Raw genomic sequence first — 20,526 nt, 5'->3', positions numbered from 1 at the left:
GCCTGTCCCTGCTGGTGCTGCCCATGGCACTACTGTCGCGCTGACCCTGGGTGCGCCTAATTGTGCCAAAAGTGTCGCTACTGTGGTCAATATGGTAGCTGTGGCAGATTGACCTCCTAATTTTGCCCCTGGTTGTCCAGCGGTGGCAGGAACTACCCCACGCTGTGTCGCCCCCTGTATGATTGGCGCTACCAATGGCCCACCTCTGGCACTATGAGGACAGGAGGATTGGGAGCGGGCGTCAAGGCCTTCAAAACCCCTCTAATCTCTGCCAATAACGTCATCCCGCCCTGTGCTCTCCATGCCACTGGAATTAAGCTATCCTGGCTGATGAGGGCTGAAAGCCCGAAACCGGTCCTAGGATGCTTGTTTCCAGTCCAGGGAGGACCTGGCTTGGCAGTTCGGGCTGGACTGTTCCCATGGGGCACAGGGTAAGACTGATTTGCATATGGCTGGGTTCAAACTGGAATGGCATGGTGAGCAAAAAAACGATGGATTTAGGCCCAGATCTCTGTACTGGGGTGAATGTATGACATTGTTTTGCATTCTGTCCATCACCTGTCGTTTTTGCCTCTGCCGGTGGCACGCTGACTGGCTGTGGGGGAATCAGAGTAGGTTGGGGAGGCATGCTGAGCATTGACACTGCCGGTACAATGGGTATGGGAACCACAGGGACTGGACTTGGGAGCACAAGAGGCACTGTAAGGGCTGCATCTGGCAAGTTTGGGATTGGCACTGGGGGGGCACTAGGCCCAGGAAGTACTGGCTGTATGGGCATTACCGGGGGAACAGGTGCAGGGAGTGAGTCATCTGGCACCCCACTCCCCTCCCCTTCTTACCCACCCTGGGCTTTTTAACCAACAGAGGGAATGCTGCCTTTGGTAGCACTATGGTTCTACGCGGACGAACCCCGGTACTGGCTCAAATACCTCCTCACTGTCGGGCACTGGTGCCTCGCACCCCTGTTCCTCTTCACTATCGTCATCATCCCAGCCCAATTTCGCAAGCACTAGCTTTAATAGCTGTGCAATTTCTGATTCTCCAACCTTTCGCTTCTGGTTGTGCTTGGGAGGCATTTCTGCGCCCTTTAATCAAAGCAATGTAGCCTCTATGAAGCAGCCAACCCACCAGCCCTCCAAATTAATTTGCCCTTCTACAATGATCTGCCCCTATGATGTACGACGTCAGTAATTTGCCCCTCTGCCCTCGTGCGCATGTATTTGTTCAGCCCCCGCACCTCAGCGCAATTAATTTTCTTTAAAAGAGGCAAGTATCAGCACCGATGTAGCCGTGTATTCAGCCCCACGCACCTCCGCGCAGATTTCTCATAAGCCTGCAAGTATGACTAATTGTAGGCAGGCATATACCAATGGGGCCGTGAGTTCACGCCCGGCACCCTCAAGGAGCAGGACGCGAATGTGGGCGCGGCAACAAAGCGGTCCGAAAAACTATCTAATTGTACCCTGTCGGGCCCTGGGCTGTGGTGCGCAGCGCCATCAACGCTGCGCGAGGACAGAGGACCCAGGACACGCTTATTAGTTCTCCACGTGGTCCGGACTAGCTCCGTGACCACACCCTCTTTATTTATACCTCACGCGGCCGTGATACGTCACAGCCGCGCCAACGCACGGCTACGTGCGTAAGAACTAGACTGCATATTTGCAGTCCTTGAACATTACACTCCTTTCAACCTTTATTAAGACAAAACAAAACTTAACACCAACAGTCTTTTAGAGAGAGTCACTTGCTTCCTCTAGATATGTGAACAAAATGGAGTGGCCGGCAGGCCTGTTACCAGTCTGAAGATCAGGTTCCCCGAGTTCACCCTACAGCAAAGTCTGCCAACTGCGAGGAGGGGGCAGGGTTTCTTCTCAGTCCGTAACCGGCAGCCTCTCCTCGGAATAGGATTCTTCGTGGGGTGTCTTGTCTGGCTCTGATGGGTGACACCCCGCTCTCCGAGGGGTGAGACTGCTCATTACTGGGCCTTTCGGGGTCCGGTGGGCTCACCATGGGTTGTCCCTCCGTGTCTTCGTGCCCCCTCGCCGGGGAACTGGTACTGGGTGGCGTAGGACTTGGCGTTGACCTGCTCGATCCTTGACTGGGCCCATCTCCAGGTGGGACGGAGGCATGCTTGAAGAAGGACACATTTCGGGTGACTGTTTCTCCGTCTCGTTGGGCCGTCACCATTGTACCTGACCGTCGTGTGACTGTCCAGGGTCGGGGTTCGAACGGGAGCCTGAACTTGCTCCCTGGGTATCGGTCCCTCACATAGACCTGGTCTCTTTCCCGGATGGATGATTCCCTGGCGCGCCGTCTGAAACTGGCGTACTCATTTGAGCGCCTTCTGTTGAGCAACGTTTGCCTTGGATTTGCTTCAGTTGGGGTCCAGGTGTGATGATGAGGAAGGGTGTCTCGGACTATTCTGCCCATGGCTGACGGCCCCGGGGCGGCTGTGGTAGTGCGATGAGGCGTGAGCCGGTATTCCCTCAGGAACGTATAGATGGCTTTCTCCAGCGGTGCCTCTTCGGCATGGGCAATCCGAATAACTTTATTAAGAGTCCTCATGAATCTTTCTGCCTCTCCGTTAGCTTGAGGCCATCTGGGGGTGATTTTCTTGTGATGGATCCCCCACTCATTGAGGTAGTCAGCAAACTCTTGGCTTTGGAACGGCGGTCCGTTGTCAGTCTTGACCATTTCAAAGATGCCGTGAGTGGCGATGATCTTCTCGAACTTTGCAGTTACTTCCTTGGCAGTAAGCGATGTTATTATCTCTACTTCTGGATACTTGGTCAGGTCATCAATGACAACGAGCATGTAGCGTCCATCCGGAAGGTGCCCGAAGTCAGCGCTCACTTGCTCCCAGGGCCTTTCCGGGTTCTCTTCGGTGACCACTGGGGGTGGTGGTTCGGGTGGACCTGCCGCCTGGCACCAGCGGCACTCCTTGACCAATTGCTCTACTCTCGTGTCCATTTCCGGGAACCACACTTTTGCTCTAAGTCTGCTCTTTGTTTTCACTACTCCCTGGTGGCCACGGTGCGCTAGTTCGACTGCCTGTTGGGTCAGGCTTGCTGGCATCACGAGCCTCGGCCCTCGGAGGACGCATCCTTGACTGTCCACTGACAGTTCGTCTTTCACTTTGAGGATGGTTTCCAGAGCACGCTTGGCTTCGGGAGTCCTCTGATTCATTGAAGCTTGGAGTGATTTCCAGTCGTTTTGTCTCATGGCGGTAATCACTAGCTGGAGGATTTCATCATTTCGGGTGGCGTCCACGATCATGTTGATGCCCATGGGCAGTGGTCGTGATTGCTCCAAGATGATCTTCACGTACTCCTCCGTCTCTTCGGCGTCTTCCTTTTCCTGGGTGGTTGCCGCTCGGGGATGCCTGGAGAGGTAGTCCGCCGGGTTAGTCGCACCGGGCTTGAACTCCAGCTTGTAATCGTATTCTTGGAGTTGTAGAATCCACTTTTCGATTCTGGGGGGAGGCTTGGAGACTGACCCTCGGAACAATGGGAGCAGAGGCTTATGATCGGTGGAGACAGTGAACGGGTGTCCATAGACGTAGACATGGAAGTGCCTGCAGGCCCAGTGTATTGCGATGGCCTCTCTCTCAATTTGAGAGTACCGTTGTTCCGTTTCCGTCAGCGACCTGCTTGCGTAGGCTATGGGCGACTAGTCCTCACCTCCTCGGCTCTGTGTCAGAACCGCTCCTAGTCCGTACGGGCTGGCATCGACGGCTATATTCGTTGCTTTGGTGGGGTCAAAGTATGACAGGGTCGTGTTTGCTGACAGAGCCGCCTTAGTGTTCTGAAATGCCACTTCTTGCTCCTTTCCCCACTGCCAGGGGGTGGTGGATTTTGTGAGCTCTCTTAATGGTCTGGTGAGATTAGAAAGGTCGGGGATGAACCTCCCGCAAAAGTTCACCATCCCGAGGAAGCTCCTAACTTCTGACGTGTTGGTCGGTGCTGGGGCTGCTTGCACGTCTCTCACCTTTTCAGGGTCAGGGGCCACTCCTTTGTCGGAAAACGTATATCCAAAGAAGCTGATCGTGTTCTGTAGGAATTGACACTTCTCCCGGTGCAGAGTGAGTCCGGATTCCTTGATCCTTTGGAGTACGCTTCTGAGTCTCCGGTGATGTTCTTCCACGGTATCAGCATATATCAGCAGATCATCGCTGACGTTTAAGACTCCTGTGATCCCACTCAATACTTCTCGAATTGTATTTTGGAAGACTTCGGCAGCACTTGATATCCCGAAGTTGAGCCTTCGATAGCGCCGGAGTCCCACGTGGGTGGAGAAGGTGGTAATGTATCTGGAGTCCGGATGCAGGGGCAGCTGATGATATCCTGACCTTAGGTCCATCTTGGAGAACCATTTCGCTCCATTTAATTCTCCCAGGATGTCGTCGATGGTGGGGGTCAGGTGTCTTTCTCTTTTCACTGCTGCATTGGGCAGTCGCATGTCAACGCAGATGCGGACCTGTCCTGGCTGTTTAGGTTTCCGTGCCACCACAATCGGCGACACCCATGGGGTGGGCCCACTGACCTTCTCTATTATGCCCTGTTTTTCGAGGGTCTCCAGTTCCTCTTCCACCTTCTTCCGTAGGTGGAATGCTATCCGTCGATGGCGGAGGGCTACGGGCTGAATGGACCTGTCGATATGCAGAGACACTTCCTTTCCACGGAGGCATCCAATGCCTTTGAAGGCGTCCGCAAAATCCTCAAGGATCGTGTCCAGTTCTTCCTCTAGTACCGCCATGGCAAAGGATATCAGGTGAAGTTCTTCAGCCGTTTGGCCGCTGAGTAGCATCCCACTACCTTCTTTGGTAACGTAGACGGTAGATTGTATTTTCTTGTCTAAATGCTGTATTTCCGTTTGGAAGCACCCAATTAGCGGTATGGGCGTCTTTTGTCCATAGGCGGAAACTCTGATCTTGGCTGCTTTCAGTGTCGGCTTGTCTCGCAGCTGGTTGTAGACGTTCGCCGCCATAAGTTCGATCGAGGCCCCTGTGTCGATGGTCGCTCTCACCTCTTGGTGTTGTATCGCTATCCTGCACTTCGGGAGCCGCCGTTGTTTCCTCAGCGGCTGGTCAATGGCGAATACGTAGTGCACTGGATAGCTGTGAGCATCGTCCTCCATGTCTTCTCTCTGGGTCCTCCCTTATGGCGTGAGCAGCTTCAGGTTTGGGCTTGGATGACCTACACACTGATGCGAAATTGTTCATGCGCCCGCATGAACCGCATTTTCTCCCGCGCGCTGGGCAGTCACGTGCCTTGTGTGGTGTGCCTCCACAGTATCCACATTCTGTCCGGCGTTCTGGCGGCCTTCCTCTCCCGGCAGGGCGTTGTTTTGGCCGTACCACGTTGACGTGTTCCGCTACGTGGACTTGCTCCGTCTTGATCGGTCTGTGGAGCGCCGCTTCCATGTGGGACGCTCTCGCACGGGATAACTCTTTAGAACGGCCTCGTTTCAGAATGTCCGCCAATGGTTTGCCGTCCTCTTGGAGGATCTTCTCTCTTAGGTCGGAAGAGTAGCAACCTTGAATGATCTGGCCGCGAATTTCCTCTTGCTCGTCGCGGAACCCGCACGTGCTCGCCAGTTCTTTCAGACGACCATGGAATGCGTCGAGGCTTCCTGTCGCGCCTGCCTGAAGATGAAACGCTCATAGTCTTTGCTTTGCATTGGCTCAAAATGGGTATTGAGCGCGTTGAGGAGCGTAACATAGGTGTGGGGGGTGGCTTCTACCAGAGTCTTGTAAATTCGATAGATATCCTTCCCACCAAGATGCAGGAGGAGCGCCCTGCGCTTCTCTCTCGCCGTACCCGCCCCTTCAAAGTAAAACTGAAGTCTTTCAACCCAGTCCTTCCATCTCGGGGCCAGGGACGTCGGTGCACCGTCGACGGTGAAAGGTTCAATAGGCGGAATGGACGCCATGGTGGAGGGAGATTCTGCCCCCTGCTGCTTTGGGTACACAGGTGTGGACAATTTCGGGCACCGTGCTCCTCCTCGCCCGGGGTCGGTGGATCACACCCACGGGGCGCGCCGCAGCTATTTGGCGTCAGCAGGGGCCAGGAATGAGGGGCCTCCTGGGCGTGCACTGTCCCCTTCGCCCTCCGGTGCAGGTGGTGCAGGGGGTAGGTGGCCCTGTTACGCACTGGGCGGCGCTGGTACCTTCCTTTGTGGCTCGCGCTCCTCAGGGCATCACACTGGGTCAGGCGCACTACCTCACCCCCGATTACTAGGCTCCTCGGCGTGTATTGCCCCATGCACGATGGGGTGCTCCTCACTCCACGTGTGATTGGCAGCTGTGGCCCGTCCTGGCCGGGGACACCGAGGATCGGCGGCAGAGCGGGGCATGAAGTGCTTCAGAGGCACTGAATGGGCTCTCTAGGCCCTCGTCGCCATTGTCGGGCCCTGGGCTGTGGTGCGCAGCGCCATCAACGCTGCGCGAGAACAGAGGACCCAGGACACGGTTATTAGTTCTCCGCGTGGTCCGGACTAGCTCCGTGACCACGCCCTCTTTATTTATACCTCACGCGGCCGTGATACGTCACAGCCGCGCCAACGCACGGCTACGTGCGTAAGAACTAGACTGCATATTTGCAGTCCTTGAACATTACATACCCCTCTGTTATTAAGGCAATAATCCACCAAGCACTCGTCTTCAAATATAGTCTGTAAGATCCCAATGTTCAAAATTCGTTTATTCCATCAATTCTTCATCAGATTTCTTCATCCAATATATGACAAAATAACAGCCAACACGTGTTTCGTCTGATCAGTATATGATATACAGACTTCTTCAGGGCTGTAATTAATACAGTAACCAAAATTACAAAAAGTAGTACTGGACTCAATATTCACAATAGAATACACCGAATCCGTGTAATAAGGAAAGGTAAGTCAAAGAAGTACCCGTCACCAAGAATAAAGCTTGAAAACCCAAAGTGTATCCATCAGTATCTAGTACCCGAGTCTGAGTACATTTCAACATATATTCAACATATATTTTAGATCGTATAATTATAAGTAACCTAAAATACCAGATAGGACCCAGTCACCAACCACAACAGCAGATTGGTCAACATGCTAGTATTATTACATCCTCAGTAACTCACCATTACTCTTAATGCGAATAATTGTAATTCATAATCCTCACGGTAAAATCAAATTCTTCAGTCCAAACCAATCGAAGTAATAATCTGTAAGTAAAGCTAGTGTCTATTAATATACACTATATTTATATTGTAGCGCTCATACGTCAAACTGAGGCTAAACACACTCCACTATCTTCCTGCCCAATTGCTGTATACTCCAAATTGGCCAGCACATCGCATAAGTATTAGTCAACTTTGTCAGTCCTAGCTACCCTTTGAAGAAAACAGTTCCTGACTGGCTCACTGGGAGATCTACAGGCTTCCACAAATGTGGAAGATGTAGCTCCTGTAGGTGGGCGGTAAACAAGATCAGAACTTTCAACTATAACAATACAGGTGAACATCAGATTAACATGTTTATTAACTGTGATACTACTTTTGTTGTTTATGTTATAGTTTGTTCTTGTAAACAGATTTATGTTGGTAGCACCATCAGAAAATTGAAAGACAGAATGGTTGAACATTTCCGAGCACTGAAAACAGGGGATACTCGCTATCCCATAGCCTCCCACATCGTTAGGAATTTTCATGAAAAAGAGAAACATGTTTTTAAATATCATGGAATCGATCACATCAAATCTGATGTTAGAGGTGGGAATAGGCAATTACAGTTAAGACGCAGAGAAGTCATGTGGCTATTAAAGCTTAAGGCAGTTGAACGTGGTCTGAACATTGACCACGAATTTGAATACTATCTAGGACAAGAATGACTCATGGAGTTTGAGCAAAGTATATGGCTTTACTCTGATAGAGCTTAAATGATGTACAGATGAATAGAATGTACTATGTTTGTTACTGTAATTCTTACCCTGTCCTCCTTTCATAATCTTCCTGACTCCTGGATATACGTAAGAACTCTGCTAAACCAGAGCAGAATGATAATACCACTTGGACCCTTTTAACTGACACACACTGCCAGATGTAGGTCGATTGGACCTTGATAAGATTGACCAATGAAAATTGAGAATTACTCATTGTAGTAATATAATATGTTGGTATAATGGAATATATACATAATGAGGAACACTAGTGGAAATATGCGTAGACTTCATTAATACACGTACATACGATCTGAGATACCCATAACAGTGGGGTGTAAACATTAATGAATGTAAACAGCGCAGGGGGTTGCGCTTATAATTAATAGCACTTATTTTTCGTTTCTTACGCCACATTGAAATAATGGATTATAATTAACTATGAGTTTATGGTACTTACTGACAAAGTGGTCTAGCAGTAACCCGATCCTAGAATTGATAATATTCTAAAGTATTATGACTACGTACTCGTAAATTACTACTACAAGATGGCGCCTGCGTATGTGGTTAGATATTACTACTCAAACAGGGCGCGCGTGTACAACGCGATAGCCTCAGGATGATCTATGAACAATTACGCGGCGAGTATTAACAGATTTAACGCTGGGGAACTAAATGCATATAGATGTGCTGCATATTATAGTTAGGACTGGGAATACTCTGTTGGATTGTGCGTATACATTGTGACACACCACTCAAAGATGGCGCCCGCGGTTTAGACTATTTATTGCTACTCTAAGATGGCGCGCTTGCCAAACGCGACCGTCTATGGATGAGCGAGGAGCAGATATGCGGTGAGTTGAAAGTCATAACCAGCGCTGGGCGTGAGATGCCTATTTGATAGAAGGGCGCTCGCTAATGCACCTTATTAATTTGTTTACAGCCCACTGTTATGAGGATAGCGAGATACTTCGGAATACTTTTGAGAGTCTCTTATTGCTGACTGGAAACGAAGTAAACAGGGAAGCCTTACATTGGATTGAGAATCTACTTAAAGACTGAGGTATTTATTGGTTACTGATATCAATACAGATACTTAGAGATTTGAATACGCATTATATGTGACGCTATTGATACAAGGGCGCACGCTAATGCACTTACTATACTGATTTCGGTCTATAGATAAAAGGATAGCGAGATACTGTGGAATATTTACGAGGGTCTGACTTTGACCATGCCGATTTTGTAACTTTGAGACGAAGCAAACTATTGGAAGGCGATTCTACTCATACATTAAGGTATTTACTGGATAATGATACAACTGTATATTAGTTAATCACAGACTGTATACCTTTTGTAAACAGAGAAGTTATTGAGAGAACTGTATATATATCAGTAGCTAATACTTATGCGATGTGCTGGCCAATTTGGAGTATACAGCAATTGGGCAGGAAGATAGTGGAGTGTGTTTAGCCTCAGTTTGACGTATGAGCGCTACAATATAAATATAGTGTATATTAATAGACACTAGCTTTACTTACAGATTATTACTTCGATTGGTTTGGACTGAAGAATTTGATTTTACCGTGAGGATTATGAATTACAATTATTCGCATTAAGAGTAATGGTGAGTTACTGAGGATGTAATAATACTAGCATGTTGACCAATCTGCTGTTGTGGTTGGTGACTGGGTCCTATCTGGTATTTTAGGTTACTTATAATTATACGATCTAAAATATATGTTGAAATGTACTCAGACTCGGGTACTAGATACTGATGGATACACTTTGGGTTTTCAAGCTTTATTCTTGGTGACGGGTACTTCTTTGACTTACCTTTCCTTATTACACGGATTCGGTGTATTCTATTGTGAATATTGAGTCCAGTACTACTTTTTGTAATTTTGGTTACTGTATTAATTACAGCCCTGAAGAAGTCTGTATATCATATACTGATCAGACGAAACACGTGTTGGCTGTTATTTTGTCATATATTGGATGAAGAAATCTGATGAAGAATTGATGGAATAAACGAATTTTGAACATTGGGATCTTACAGACTATATTTGAAGACGAGTGCTTGGTGGATTATTGCCTATGTTCAGTCATTTATGACATTTATTGAGTAGTGGTAACCTACTCTCTCCACTTAGAGCACCAATTGGACTTGAAATTGTGTTTACCTGCTTATACACGCTGTGCGCTTCATATTAACTGTTACCATTATCCCTCTGTTATTAACTCGAGTGCCCCAACCAGCCACAGCACCGATGCGTGGCAAATCTAGCCTTGTGCCCACTCACCGGCGAGACCAGCCGACAGATCCACCAATTAAACCGCTAGACCCTCCCGGTATCGCGGCCGCCCGAAAACGCGCTACCCCAGAGCGAGTCTAATTTGGTATGCTAGATCAATATCACACAGAACCCGAGCGCTAATCGCAAAACGAGTGCAAATCAGTCACACAAAATAAGTCACCTTCGCGCTCCAGCAGCATTGCCCAATTAGTCAGCCTTGCACTCCAGCCGTACCGCACAATCAGTCAGCCTTGCACCTCAACAGCTAGACCATGGTACACCGCAGCGCGCGCACAGGACCCCCGACTCCCGCCCAAACTACTCGCAGTCGGCCCCAAGCCCGGACAAGCCCCGGGACTTAAAAAGGAATGTTAAGCCTCAATCTACCAACCACGCTACCAACAAAGACTGGGGAAAAACGCCATAAGGTATTGAAGGCTAGCCTTGAGCAAAGTTCCGCTCGCCCCCGTGCCCCGACACCTCACCTCGACTCCGCGACGCCCGAGACGCCTGTAGAACAACCCTCTCTCGCTCCGCTTTCACTTGAACGCCTTGCAGCAATCAAAAAATGCCATGACCAATCCAGTTCGCCCCTGGACGCAAGACACCGCTGCCGACCGCAATTTCCAGACCCCCCACGCGGTCACGCACGCAGATCGAGTTGGCAGCACTGGTCCAGGTGTCCAGAGCGGGAAAAAAGAGGGAGAGAAGTGGTGCACCTGGAGGCTAAATCGCCCCCCTGGCTCCGCCCCTAATTCTCGTGATCCGCGTCATCCGTGACCCGGAAGCACATGTTTCAGCCAGTAGCCAACCAGGCTACTGGACCGATCTATGGGGGTGTGGCGGGTATCGGGGGGACCGGGCCCTAAGGGCACGCTCGCCGAGATCTCGCGCTGTTCAGCAGAGAGATAAAAAGAACACAGCAGTTGAGTGAATGTGGGGCAAACCATGACCAGTTCCTCTTATGTGGGCTGACCGACTCGTCCCTGCAGGGGACCCTCTGTAGAGTTCATAGAATATTGTAAGTATTCTATTTATAGTTCACGTGCACTATGTTATTATGTTGTGTGTTCTTTCACGCGCATCTCTTGAAGAGTGTTTTCTTTCAAGAGATACATCTCTCGTGACACTCCTTACCTGTGATCTTCAACTGTGAGTCTGTGACTTCTACAATTGGAGGTTGCTGTGTGCGGACGTGCTCCTGTGGTGTGCCTTGGATTGTGGTAATAAACTTACCTGACGACTTCAACAACGTCTCCTGATTATTCCTATTTTACGAGAAACCTCCACTTTACATTTGGCGACGAGGACCCTCTTTTTGAATAAAAAGAGCACATCACCTACCTTGCACGACCTCACCTAAACTCACCACCAACTTCGAGACCTCTTCAAGCCCTTCTACCGAAAAATCCACCGCAGATTGACCGCATTCTCAAGATTTTGCATAATTTCATGCATTTCTTCAGTTTCTGACGGATCCTATTGCGCGTCACTCATGACGTGAGCGAGATCATCATCTCGTCTCGAGCATACGTCATCGCGCATGCGTGCAGAAGCGTAGCTACGCTTGGAGGCCATATTGGATTGTTTCTAAAGGTTACCATGACAACAATTTACCGATCGGAAGAGTCGGAAAAGAAACAACTTCATTTACTCCTTTAAAGGATTTACGGTAAGCGTTTTTTAAAGGATTACATTGAATTTTATCTCTTGTAAAGAGTTTTTAAAAGATTTATCAAACAATTTTCAGTGGATTTAATTTTACAAATTTGACTTTACAGTCCTTCATTAATTTACCTCGTTATAAACAACATGGCCACGAACCAGCAGATTGTTACTTTAAATTATTTTTTACCAGTACCTGGAAAACCTAAAGAACCTTGGAGACATTGGTTTCAAAACTTTGAAAGTTATTTAATTGCCATAGGAGCAGATGAATACTCTCCTAAGAGGAAATTGGCAATCCTTTATAGCAATTTAGGTAAAGAAGGCAGACAGATTTTTAACAATTTACCCAACCCTCTTCCATCTTCTGGTGGTGGAGGTGATATTAATGAATATTCTGCCGCAGTATTAAAATTGAAAAGAAAGTTCCTCGAACAGCCTAGTGTCATACTTGAACGTTTTAATTTTATGAAAAGGCGTCAAGAACAGGATGAGTCTATTGAAGAATTCATTTCTGCTTTAAGAAACCTTGCTGCAGAGTGCAGTTTTGGAACTTACTTAGAAACTGCTTTGAGAGACCAATTTGTATATAATTGCTGTCACAAAAAATTTCAAGAGAGAATATTGAGTTGCAGAGACCCTTCTTTATCTGAAGTTGTAGAAATAGCTAAAGGCATCGAAAGATCGATTGTATCTTCTAAATGCATTACTGAAGCTACTTCATTTCCTCAACCTGATTTAAATATTAATGCTGTTTATGCTAGAAATAAGCCTTTTCAAAAGCCATTTCAAAGGAGAACAAATACCTATTGTTTTCGTTGTGGTTCTAAAACACACTTGAGTAACAGCCCGATTTGTCCAGCCCAAGGAAAAAAGTGCACCTTTTGTCAAAAAATTGGACATTTCCAATCTGTTTGTCGCAACAGAAAAGGTTCTCAAATTAATAACATTTCTTGCTTTACTGGTGAAAACTCTGATGTTCAATTCATTGACTCTGAAATGAAAAATACTACCATTAATACTGTTGAAAATGTTACTCCTAATAGAAATTTAATTGAAAAAGAAATACTTTCTATTCATTCGGTTTCTATTTGTATGGTTGATTCCAATGGTTCGGGACATGTAAAAGATCCAACTTGCCAGGTAATTATTGATCATTTAACAATTGACATGATGGCAGATTCGGGTGCCCCTGTTACTATTATATCTGAGTTGTTGTTCAATACTCACTGGTCTTCCAGAATTACTCTCGAACCGTTGGATATCATACCAAAAGCATATGCCGGAAAAAGCATAGAAATGTGGGGTTTTTTCATTACTAGTGTAACTTGTTTAGGCAGATGTATTTATACAAAGGTCTATGTTGCAACTGATGGAAAATGCATTGTTGGGTGGCAAGATCTTGCCAAAATGGGTCTCAAACTTGTCCCTGGATCTGATTGTCCTGTTCAGATAAATGAACAATGTGATGTTTCCTTTGTTAATCTCATTGATGTAGGAATAGTTAACAAAATCATTTCAGATTTCCCAGAAGTCTTTAATGATTCTGTTGGCATGATCAAGAGCTACGAACATCGCATTCGCCTCAAACCCAATGCTATTCCTGTAATTCACAAATTGAGGAATGTTCCTCTCAGTGTGAGATAATTTAAAAAAGGTACTATTGAAGATGGTAGATGAGAAGATAATTGAAGCTGTTGATTCATCATTATGGGTCAGTCCGATCGTGGTCGTTAAAAAAAAAGATTCTAGCATTCGTTTGTGTGCCGACCTTCGATCATTAAATCAAAATATCTTAATCGACTGTTATCCCTTACCTAGAATTCAAGAGCTTCTCACCGGAATTGCTGATTCCAAATTGTTTACACTCTTAGATTTAAGGAGTGCATACCACCAAATTCCTCTGACCAAATGTTCATCTGAACTCACCACATTTATTACTCCTTTTGGGACCTTTAAATATCTGAGACTCCCTTTTGGGTTGGCAAGTGCCGCAAGTGTTTTTCAAAAATTTATGGACAGCGTGTTATGTAATATTAAGGGTGTACAAGCATATCAAGATGATGTTTTAATTCACTCAAAGAATGTTGATGAACATAATAAGGATGTACGTATTGTATTATCTCGCTTCAGAGATGTTGGGATCACACTTAGTAAAAAAAAGTGCAAGTTTTTTGTGGAAGAATTAGACTACTTGGGTCATTCCATTTCCACCACGGGTATCAAACCCAAACTTTCCCTCACTCAGGCCATTCAAAATGTACCTATTCCAAACAACAAGGATGCTTTGAGATCATTTCTTGGTCTCACCGAATATTATTCAAGATTTGTCATGAATTACTCTCAATTGGTTCAACCTCTTAGAATTTTAATTAAAAAAGATGTCGCATTTTTATGGAATGATGAGGCAGATTTGGCGTTCAATAACATTAAGAAAGTTATTATAAATTCTCCAGCTCTATCATCCTTTACACCAGGTCTTAAATGTGGCATCTACGTAGACGCAAGTCAGAAAGGCCTTGGCGCTGTTCTTTGTCAATGGAAAGGTTCTGTGGAACATACCATTGGTTTCGCGTCAAAGTCACTCAGCAGTGCCGAATACAATTACAGCACCATTGAAAAAGAGGCCCTGGGTTGTGTCTGGGCTGTAGAAAAATTTAAAACCTACATTTGGGGTTCTCATTTTTTGTTATACACTGATCATAAACCTTTAATACATCTATTAAATGGGAACGGCACTGGTAAAGCCTCTTCGAGGTTAGTGAGAATACTTTCCAAATTGCATGACTTCAATTTCAGCATTCACCACATTGCTGGAGGCAGAAATATGAGAGCTGATGCTCTTTCTAGATTACCTTTAGAAAATAATGATGTTGTACTTGGAGATGAAATTGAATGTGTTGTTGCTTCCTTGGAGGATTTAGTTTTCTCCCCTCTCTCTATTTCCGAGGAAGATTGGTTCAAATGTTATGCTGAAGATGAAACTCTTGTAGCAGTGAAGAATCTAATAATTTCAGGCTGGCCCAGAATTCGTTCTCTTCCTGCCTCTTTAAAGTCCTTTGCACAGATTTCTGAAGATTTGACAATCATTAATGGAATCATTTTTAGGGGTGATCAATGTATTCCACCTTTAGTTTTACGTAAAAAGTTATTTTTTACAGCACATCAGGGTCATTTAGGTGTAGGCGGGACCTCACGCAAATTAAAGTAACATTTCTGGTGGCCCGCCATGGAAAGAAATGTCAATGAATGGATTGATACCTGCAGCACTTGCTTAGCATCAGACAAACATTGGAAACTACAAAATGTATCATTACATAATGTTCCCATTCCTGATGACCCTTGGGTCAAGTTAGCCATTGATTTTTCCGGACCCTTTGAGATTCTTCCTCAATCTCAACGCTACATAATCTCTGTTATTGACTATTACTCCAAGTGGTTTGATTTTGATTTTTGTACCAACCCAGATTCTATTTCAGCCATGAGATTCTTAGAAAGGGTTTTTAGAATGGAAGGTCCCCCCAAAGAAATTGTCAGTGACAATGATTCACATTTTTGCTCTAGCACTATGGAAGAATTCTTGAAAAAGTTTGATATCAAACACTTGAAAGTAGCCCTTTATTCCCCTGCGTCAAATGGTTTGATTGAGCGCATGAACCGGTTTTTAAAAGAGGGCATTCAGACCGCTTATTCTTGTAAAATAAACGTTGAGGTTTTCCTAAAAGAAAAAGTTTGGGCATACTTAATTACCCCACACTCCACCACAGGCATATCACCGTTCAGATTACTTAAAAAAAGGAATCCACATGGTACTGTTTGTCCCTCCTGGATCAAAAATTTGATTTCAGAAAATACTGAATGTCTAGCCTGTTCTGACAAATTAATCCTTAAGGGTAATGTAGAGAAACAACAAGCTGTACAAAGACGGAATTTTAATGCCAAAGTTATTTCTACCCCTGAAATGTTTACAGTAGGTGATTGGGTCATGTTTAAAACTATGGATAGAGTTAAGAAAGGCCAATCTAAGTTTTCACTTCCTACCCAGGTACTTAAAGTTTCAAAAGGTTCTTTGTTTTTAGATAAGAGAGGGTGGCGTAACAAACGTTCACTTGTTAAGTTAACCTCTGAACAAGCCAAGAGCATTCTCAGAACCAAAAGTGAGAATGGAAATCATTCTTTTTCTTTCCTTGACTTTCCACAGTTGGAATCTATAACTTCTAATGATACCACTTCTCTTTCTCAAGTTACTCAAGTTTCAAATGAGGAAGTTTCACCTACACTTGATGTTTCTCTTCCTTTTCCTAACAATTTTGAAAATGATGAAACTACTTGTTCATCCACCTCTTCTCATGTTTCTGATGGTACATCTAGAACTCATAGGAACTGCTCTTTTCCCACTCGCTTTAAAGATTATTATTTAAGTTAAGTTTCATTTCTTTTAGTTAAGTTTTCTTTCTGCTTCTTTATTTTGTGAGAAGGGAGGAGATGTAGAGTTCATAGAATATTGTAAGTATTCTATTTATAGTTCACGTGCACTATGTTATTATGTTGTGTGTTCTTTCACGCACATCTCTTGAAGAGTGTTTTCTTTCAAGAGATGCATCTCTCGTGACACTCCTTACCTGTGATCTTCAACTGTGAGTCTGTGACTTCTACAATTGGAGGTTGCTGTGTGCGGACGTGCTCCTGTGGTGTGCCTTGGATTGTGGTAATAAACTTACCTGACGACTTCAACAACGTCTCCTGATTATTCCTATTTTACGAGAAACCTCCACTTTACACCCTCATAAGATGGCGTCCCCCTTAGTGCCACAATATGGCACACGGAGCAGCCCAGTGTTCTAAGACCCTTTTAGGGTCCCGCTCGTCAGTTCCGACCGGGGTGGGGGGCGGGGAGAGGTATATATTTCTCCCCCACCCACCTGGCGGACTCTTTGTCCCCTCACCCTGACGCTGTTTCGGACGTGTCCCCTGGGAGCGGCTGTATACTTTGCTGCTGTATACATTGCACGGTGAGTGCGTCTATGCCCCCAAGCCCCCCCTTGCCCGAGCTCCCATTGGTTGCATCATGGGCATGGCGGCCCGGCCAGGGCTGGAGGCCGACGGGGGTGGGGGGAGAGCAGCACCCTTCGTGCACGAATGGTATCTCTCCGAGCTGCCCCCGGTCGGCGGGTGCACCTGCCTTGGGTTCCCAGGGGACACGAGTGGTTTTTGGCCCACATGTCCTGCACGCTAGTCTCCGGTGCCGGGGACTAGGGCGCTCCTCTTCTCCGGCGTAGGTGGGGCAGACGGGACACGCGGCACTGGGTCTGGTACACAGGGACCGTGTGCACTGGGCCTGGATATGTTACAGCGATATTATGTCCGGGCCTTATGCGGGGGAGACAATTAGTGCGGGTGCTGAGGCCTTCGTTCTTTGTTGATCTCACAGCGCCCTCGGTGCCCCATTGGGGGTAACTACGTTGTACGGGCCTTTTGCCTTGTGCCCTGAGTTTCAGCAGTGGAGGCGGGACCCCGGGTCGTGTGTATGTGGCGAGGCTGATCTTTCCATCACCCCCCCCCACTCGTTCACCAAAGATGGCGGCATGTGGGATATTAGATAAGTCACCCGCCCGGTCAAGAGGCGGGTGGCACCAAAGGGTGACCGCGCTGCACACTGCCGATTACTGTTGCGCCCTTATACCTATCACACTGGGACCCCTTCCTTCTAGTACATATTCAACCCAGGTCCCAGTGACTTTACATGGGTACACCCCCTTGTGCATACTCTTATACCTATCCAAGCAGCGACAACTGGGGAATAAGAAGTTTTAGGGCAATGGGTCTTCCCCACCGCCAAGTCTCACGAGAGGCCGCAGGGAGTGTGTCTTGTGGCATACAGCAGGCCCCGGCATATATAGCGGGTACTATCGGGCCTCGAAGGGACGATTTGTATCTCTGGCCCACCCTCCGCTAAGGAGCCTCGGGGACAGCGTGCAATCAGGGTAGCGCTTTCCTAAAAGGCCATCTTTCAGACTGTTCACCACCGCATGCTCCTATGCGCTGGCCGCTCACTGGAGGGTTAGGTCGTTTCCACACCACCTGGAGGCCCGTATCGTAGCGCTTGTCTTTAGCGATGGGCGGCACCTTGTTTCTTAGTCTGATTATACAGTCTCTTCTTCACCCAGGTGGCGATGTCGCGGCCTTCACTGGGGGGGCTGGGTCTCATGCTTAGGCGCTTTGTGGTCCGCTTTGATAGCATTTTATCTGAGGGTTAACTTTATTATTTAGCCCTATTGCACGTCCCTATTTGACGGCTGTGTTGCGGCCCTCTCTGGGGGGGCGAGGCATCGGGTTACAGCGTCTTTTTGCCCGTTCGGGCAGCGCTTTTCAACGGCTATAAAGGGAGTGCTGTTATCGTGCTGGGAGTGCTGTAAGCATGAAATCAAAGACTGTTAGGAGGAGGGCTGGCCCAGGGTCTCCTCGAGGGGCAGTGCACCAGGGGATTAGACGGGAGAGCGATCATCCATCAGTGCACATAGGAGGCGATGTTTGTCTCGAGTCATTTTAGCCTGGGGATAAAGCGCTGACTCTCAGTTCTACGAAGGGTTCTATACCCGGTGTTTCAATATCCTCGTTCCAAGAGGCAGGAAATGGTAATGGTATTGACTGAGGTTTAATATGCGTTTTATAAGGAAGGTGTAATACCGCAGTCTGTTTCGCCTATGCACAATCATTTCGACCACCGCTTTCACCGCTGCCATGAGTGTAGTGCGAGCTTGCTATCTACACTGTCCGGAGGACGGGCCCGGGCAGTGTTGCGGCGCCACTGGGAGAGTTTTTGTTAGGCAATTACATGGCCCTGTCTGTCCCTCACAGCAATCTTGGTGTCAGCGTGTCCCGGCTTCTCTGAGTGCAGCGCCCAAAAGGGGCAGTCTCACACGTGGACCATGGCAACCTTGCAGGGAGCCTTCATGGAGAGCAGCATGAATGCGTTCCAGGGTCTCCCCTGAACTTCCTGTGAAGCAGCGCAGAGTTCACCATGGAGAAAGAGAAGGGTGGGCCAATCGGCCCCCACGCAGGCATGGCGAGGCCCGGCCCCTCCCACACCCCGTTCCTTTCGTGGTCGCTGGCCCCCCGCCCCTCGCCCCGGAAGTAGTTGTGCACTTCCGGGGTGAGGGGGCGGGGCCACGGCGGCGAAAGGGTTAAGAGCCTGGGGAGCGCGGGAAGCGGCCTCTTTGTGCCCGCGCTCCCAGGCTCGCTCCTCGCCCCACCGTGGGGCTGTGTGTAGCCACCCCTCACAACACTATGACGTCACTAAGGTGCGCGAGTGTCTGGGCCCTCCTGTTATGGTTAAATGGAGTTCAGGGAGCGCACGTGGGCGAAACGTGCCCTGGGTTGCGCATGCGCATTTCGAACGTGAGAGCGCAGCTGTAAAAGGATCTGACACCGGTTGGCTACCTTGCCGTACGACTTTATTATTAGAATGCAGTTTAATTTTCAGGATGTTAGATTCGGTTAGGAAACACGCTGTACTAGATATTTGTTAAGGTTAGCCCATCATACAATGTCGAAACGGATGTCAATCTAATGTTCTGAAATGTGCATTCTTATTAATTGTCAGAAATGTTTATTTTATTAAAAATTTTGATTTGTTTTTATATTTTAATAAATACGGCCCTGTACCCCCTGACTTCCAAAGACCCCATGTGTTGACTGGTTGAATTAGGTAATTCAGTCAGGGTGTTAAAGGGGGGAGGTGGCCGGCAGTCCCAGACCATGTAGAATGGCTGGGGCGAGTAGACACACAGGTCCCGCTCCTACAGACAGAGGAACTGTACGCTCTTGCAGAGATGTGCGAGTGTGTAACAGGCACGTCAGGTCGTGACTAATAAGTGAGGCGAACATCTCAGCTTTCTTCCTGGTGTAACCATTTCACAATGTCACTTTTATGCCATGTGTTTATGTGTAATTTGATGCTGTTTGGATCTGTTCACACTTGGTTTTATCTAGTAATTAAGTGGGACTAGTTATCCGTGCACTTTAAGTTTGAGTCTGTTGAGGTGAATGCAAACGTCAACACATCTCCTGTGTTTTCCAGGTGTGGGGTGGACACGGGGGACAGAGGGTGCTTGGCAGCTTGCAGAGAACTGGGAGCTGGGGGAGTATGAGTGTTGGCAGGTGGTTGGCAGCTCGGCCAGGGGCACGTCTGTTGTTGTTTTGAAGTAGCGCTTCTCACTTCACATGCCGGTACTTTACCTCACTGGTTCATTAGTCCGTCACTTCGCATGGACCTACTTCTCAGATGGTGCGCTAGTTACTGAGCTGTATTTCGGCTGGATTGTTCGCGTCCGTGATAGGACGGGTTGATAAAACTTTGTCTTGGCAGTCTTCCAGGTCAGCACTGGGTTCAGTTTGTTAGCGGTTTATAAATAGAGTGAGGGAGTTGAGAACCCTGTAAACTTTCAGGCCTGAGGGCCCTCCCGTGATGGTGCTTTTCAGCGGTGGTACGTTGCTGTAAGGGTTTCCTTCTCCATTTGTGGCATCGTCTGATGGCTACATGAGTTATTCCCGCTTTCATTCGGGTTTGCTAACGAGAAAGTGTCTCTCGAGTCGCTGACACTGTCACTCTGAAATCATGGAAAGGTCACTTTTGGCCATCCACCTCATGGT

The 20,526-nt window shown here is 47.3% G+C and overlaps 1 protein-coding gene across 1 annotated transcript in view; it reads left to right on the top strand.

The window, feature by feature from the left end:
* Window positions 1-20,526, top strand: part of LOC144830677 (thiol S-methyltransferase TMT1A-like) — a 285,581-nt gene that overhangs the window by 75,608 nt on the left and 189,447 nt on the right. The window lies entirely within an intron of this gene.

The sequence above is a fragment of the Lissotriton helveticus genome, chromosome 1_1, assembly GCF_964261635.1.
Source record: "Lissotriton helveticus chromosome 1_1, aLisHel1.1, whole genome shotgun sequence".
Lineage (NCBI taxonomy): Eukaryota > Metazoa > Chordata > Amphibia > Caudata > Salamandridae > Lissotriton > Lissotriton helveticus.
The sequence above is the reverse complement of the archived record's forward strand: the minus strand, read 5'-3'. Positions and strand labels throughout refer to the sequence as shown.